Raw genomic sequence first — 6,000 nt, forward strand, 5'->3', positions numbered from 1 at the left:
GGCTAACATTTGAGTTTTGGAGGGATGCATAAAATCAAGCCGTAGCACCCAAAACACCATAAAGGTGGGAATGTACAGCAGCATTCCATCATTAAACAGAAATTACATATATGAGATTGAACTCCAACAGGCCCTGAAGACAAAATTAAGTTACTTGAATAAGCGGTCTAATTGTTAATTTTCTTCATTTCTGTCACACTACCTTCTCTCTCCCAGCGTACACCTATAGCCTAATGAAACGTTCCCTAAGATAGGCTGACAGAGGGAGAGAATATTTAAGCCTGATTTAAAAATGGTTTCACATGAAACCTAGGCACCATACAAAAGTGGACAGCTGTGGTACTATAGCCTCTTTCTGGGACATACCTGAACAACCTTGGCAAAGAAAAATCTCCCATTAGATCTCTCCTCACAAGATCTGGTTGTTTGAAAGTAGACATCACTTCAAGAAGTTATGCCTACTGTTTCCCTTCCTCTCTCCTCTCTCTAGTAGTCCCCAGTATTTATTGTTCCTATCTTTATTTATATGTGTACTTAGTGTTTAACACCCACTTATAAGTGAAAACATGTGGTATTTAGTTTTCTGTCCCTATGTTAATTTACATAGAATAATGGCCTCCAGCTGTTTCCATATTGCTGGAAATAACATGATTTTGTTCTTTTTTATGGCTGCATAATAGTCCACATTGTATACATACCATATTTTTTAGTACAATTTACTATTGATGGACGCCTTGGTTAGTCCAAATCTTTGCTATTGAGAATAGCAGTGCAATAAATATATGACTGCTTGTGCCTTATTGGTAGAATGATTTATTTTCCTCTGAGTATATACCCAGTATTGGGATTGCTAGGTTGAATACTAGCTCTGTTTTTAGTTATTTGAGAAACTGCCAAACTGATTTCCACTGTGGCTGATCTAATTTACATTCTCACCAACAGTGTTAAGCACTCCCTTCTCTCCACAGCCATTCTAGAGTTTATTTTTTGACTTTTTAGTAATAACTATCCTAACTGTTGTGAGATAGCATCTAATTGTGGTCTTGATTTGCATTTCTCTGATTAGTATATGAAGCTATTTTTTACACATTTTCTGGCCACTTATATGTCTTCTTTTGAGAAGTGTCTCCATGTCATTCACTCGCTTTTTGATGGGGTATTTGTTTTTAGCTTGTTTAATTAAGTTTCTTAAAAATTCTGGATATTAGAATTTTGTTAGATGCATAGTTTACAAATGTTTTCTCCCATTCTGTAAGTTATGTATTTAATCTGTTGATAATTTCTTTTGCTGTGCTGAAGCTCTTTAGCTCAATTAGCTCTTATTGTCAATTTTTGGTTGTGTTGCAATTGTTTCTGAGGACTTAGCAAAAAAGTCTTGCCCAAGGCTAATGTCCAGAATAATATTTTCCAGCTTTTCTCCTAGAACTTTCACTGTTTGAGATCTTACATTTAAATCTTTAATCCATCTTGAGTTAATTTTTGTATATGTAAAATATAGGGGTCTGGTTTTATTTTGGTTATGGCTAGCCAGCTATCTTGGCATTATTTACTGGGTACAGGGTCTTTTCCCCATTGCTTATTTCTGTTGAATTTGTCAAAGATCAGATGGTTGTTGGTGTGCAGCTTTCTTTCTGGGTTCTTAATTCTGTTCCATTGGTTCTATGTACCTGTTTTTGTACCATTATTATGCTGTTTTGGTTACTGTAGCCTTATAGTATAGTTTGAAGTTGGGTAATGTGATGTGTCTGATTTTGTTCTTTTTGCTTAGTGTCACTTTGGCTCTTTGGGCTCTTTTTTTGTGTTTATATAAATTTTAAAATAGTTTTATCTAATTCTGTGAAAAATGACATTGATAGTTTCATAGCAATAGTGTTGAAACTGTAGATTTTTGGGGCAGGCATGGTCATGTTAACACTGTTGATTTTTCATGAGCATGGTATGTTTTTCAGTTATTTCTGTAATTTATTATTTCTTTCAGCAGTGTTATGTAGTTCACCTTGTAGAGCTCTTTCGCCTCCTTGATTAGACGTATTCCTAGGTATTTTAATTTTTTGTGCCCGTCATAAATGGGATTATGTTATTGATCTGGCTCTCAGCTTACTGGTATATAGAAATGCCACTGATTTTTGTAAATTTATTTTGTATTCCAAAATCTTGCTTAAGTCATTTATCAGTTCTAGGAGACTTTTAGCAGTCTTTAGGGTTTTCTAGATATAAAATCATATTATCGGCAAAGAGAGATACTTTGACTTCTTCTTTTCCTATTTGGACGTATAGCGTTAGTTTTAAATTATGATATTTAAGTTACAGGTTGTCAAAGTAAAGAGTAAACTTTACTCAGATATCTATTGTCTTTTATCAGTAAGGGCTTGGTGCATTTTTGGTTGTATACAGAATAGTTTTGTCATGTTAGGTGGAATTATAACCTTGTTATTTTCTTTATTTGGAGATTAAATGTGGTTTATGGAGTTATCTATGGGTGTCAAGTTGACCAGGAATGATTGTGATGCTTAGTTTTATGTGTCAATTTGACTGTGCCATGTGTGCCCAGATATTTGGTCAAATATTATTATATCTGTGCCCATGAAGAAATTTCTGAATGAAATTAACATTTGAATCAGTAGACGAAGTACGGCAAATTGCCCTCGCTAATATATGTGAACCTCATCTAATCAGTTAATTGTCTAAATAAAACAAAAAGATTGACACTCTGAAGAGTATTAGGGAGCTCCTTATGCCTTATTATCTTTAGTTAGGACATCTGTTTTGTTTTGTTTGCTGCCTTTGGACTCAAACTGAAACACTGGTTCTTCCTCAGTCAATCTAGTTGATATTCAGACTGGAATTGTACCATTGGTTCTCCTGATTCTCAGGCCTTCAGACATGGAATGAAAGGATATCATTAGTTCTCCTGCATCTTTAGACTGCAGATTTTTGGACTTGTCAGCATCAATAATCACATGAGACAATTTCATTATTTGTGTGTGTGTGTGTGTGTGTGTGTGTGTATAAATATAATATTTTATTGTTATATCCCTATGGAGATTTCTGACAAATAAACCCTAATTGGGTTTATACCTTAATTGGGGTGTGTAAAGGTTAAATGAACAATGCTTTTAGAGTTCTCAGCTTATGATGAGCACACTGTTTGGATGATAACTATCTAGAGTGAATATCTTATAACTGCATAGAATTTTCCATTGCATGGGAATGTCTTCCCAGTAATACAACATATAGGAAAGTTAAATTATGCTTGAAATCACATTTTAAATACCTGTAGTCAAAGGTCTGCATAAGTGTACTCACACTGTTAATTCTTTCAAATATTTACCTAACTTTCTTTTAAAAAAGACAAACTGTATGTTCTTTTCACTGTCTTTGCAAGTATGTGTATCCCACACAACATACGGAATGTCAACATCCTTTCTGACAATTTAAATGATTATTTCATGTGCTTACTTCAATGTTTATGTTTTATTATCTAAACATATTGTACATCACATAATTCAATTCTCATTTTATGGAGTTAAAATGAAGGACCTCCAAATCAGTCATTGAAAGTTTAGATAAGGAGTTGCATTCTCTTAAAAAAAGTTACTAAATGCCCTTCCCTTCATATCTGAACATCATATACATAACATTGAATTTTCTTTTGTGATTAGCATATGCAATTTTGTTTAAATTTTATGACTTCACCATAAGTATCATGTTTAATGATGTGTTAATTTATTCACAGATTTAATCTTGCTGAAAGTTTAAAATATTTTCTATTATACTCATATATCAGTAGACATAGAAAGTATTTTTGACAAAATTCAGCATCCTTCCATGTAAAAATCTCTCATCAACCTAGGAATAGAAACAAATTACCCAAACATAGTGAAGGCCATATATGAACTGTTCACAGCTAACATCATACTTAAAGTTGAAAAACTAAAAGTATTTTCTTTGAGATGAGATACACGGCAAGGATGCCCACTCTCTTCATTTCCATTCACCATCATACTGGAGGTTTCTAATGGAGCAATTAGGTAAGAATTCTTGTTCTTACCCAAGAAGCACCAAATTTTTAAAAAAAGTCAAAATTGCATATATCATGATTTTATATATGTATATATATATATATATATATATATATGTAGAGAGAGAGACTCTAAGAATTCTATAAAATAACTATTAGAAATAAAAAAAAAATAGGGAGAAAATGGAGCAAGCTGGTGGAACAGAAGGCTCCGCTTACTGTTCCCACCAATAAAGACTCCATTTTATCAACTGTTTACACAAGAAAAGTACATTCATAAGAAACAAGTATCAGGTAAGCACTCATAGTACCTGGTTTTAACTTCGTATCACTGAAAGAGACACTGAAGAAATAGAAAAAACCGTCTTGAATCACGGATGCCATCCCTTCCCCACTCCTCTGCATCTGCAGTTTGGTGTGCAGAGCATTTCTGTGCACTGGACATAGGAAAGTGTAACAATTGTGAGACATTGTACTTGATGATGCCCTGTTAGAGCAGAAAGAAAACGTGGACTAAATTCAATTGACATCTGCTCCCCACAGAGGAAGCATGTAAACCAGCCCTAGCAAGAGAGTAATTTGATACTAGCAGTCAGAACTTCAGTTTCCACAAACCTCACCACTACAAGATAAAATTCTCTTAGTTTGTAAATAAAATTGAAAGGCAGTCTTAGGCTACAAGACCTGTAACTTTTAGATGATTCCTAGCGGTGTACTGGGCCCAGAGCTAGCAGACTGTAGGGGCATGTGACCTACTGAGACACAGGCTGAGGTGGTTAAGGGAATGCTGGCATCGCCTCTCTCTTACCCCAGGCTGCATAGCTCGTGGGTCCAAAAGAGGACTTTTCCTTCCACTTGAGAAGAGAGGGAAGAGTGTGGAGGACTTTGTCTTGCATCTTGGATTTTGCATCCTGGTTACTAGGGCACCAGTCAGCATTGTGAGGACCTTTTTCCAGAACCTAGCTCCTGGATAACATTTCTAGATATGCTCTGAGCCAGAAGGGAAACTTCTGTCTTAAATAGAAGAAATCAGTTCTGGTAGGATTCATCACCTTATAAATAAAGAGCCCACTACCTTGGGCTCTGAATAACTAGCAATGATACCCAGGTATTATGTCGAGGGCCTTGGGTGAAGCTCTGATTGCTGGTTTAAGGTGAGATTCAGCACATTCACAGCTGTGGTGGCTGTGTTGAGGTAAAATTTCTGCTTGTGAAAAGGAGAGAGAGAAGTGAAGGGGACTTTGTCTTGCACCTTAGCTATCAGCTTGGCCATAGGGGGGTAAAGCACCAAGTGGAATCTTGGGGTACCTGAATCAGAGCTTGGCTGCCCACTGTTTCAGCCTTGCCAATGCACCACAATGTTTCAATTTTGTTGTTTGAAGTAGGACTCAGAATTCTTTGTGTCACAACCGAGAAAATTAAGGAGCATTGACACCGGGGTGAGGTTGGAGCAAAAGTGTAATAGCAAAAGGAGAAACCTCTCCACAGCCAAGAGAGGACCCGAAAGAGGATTGCCATTCTTCAGTTGAGTACAAAGGCTTTTTTAAACCGGTTAGTAGGGAGGGATATTTCATTTACATAAGGTGCAAAAAACCAGTTAGGGCTAGGTGTTTCATTTGCATTAGGCATGAATTCCTGACTGCTCCACCCTGTCCTTTTAGTATGCATGCAGATTCTTAGCCTAAGTTACTCTATGTTGTTTAATTTTCCTTACTGCGCATGTGTTAGAGGGCAGAATTCTCCATTGCGGATGTGCCTGGTTCTGTGTAACTCCCCTTATCTGTGCAGCTGCAGACACATTTCAATTAAGCGACCCCCCACCCCCACAAGCTCCCTTATCTGAGCATGTGCAAAAAAGGAAAAAGATGTGTTCACTGAAGCCTACCATATATATGTGACCCTTATTAGTTACACATAAGGCATTTTTATGGTGGACCTTGTCCCTTTATCTTTACTTGCAGCTTGACCTTTCAAGCTGT

Source organism: Sapajus apella, unplaced genomic scaffold, assembly GCF_009761245.1.
Source record: "Sapajus apella isolate SASKATOON/1434 unplaced genomic scaffold, GSC_monkey_1.0 scaffold104, whole genome shotgun sequence".
In the NCBI taxonomy this organism is placed as follows: Eukaryota; Metazoa; Chordata; class Mammalia; order Primates; family Cebidae; genus Sapajus; species Sapajus apella.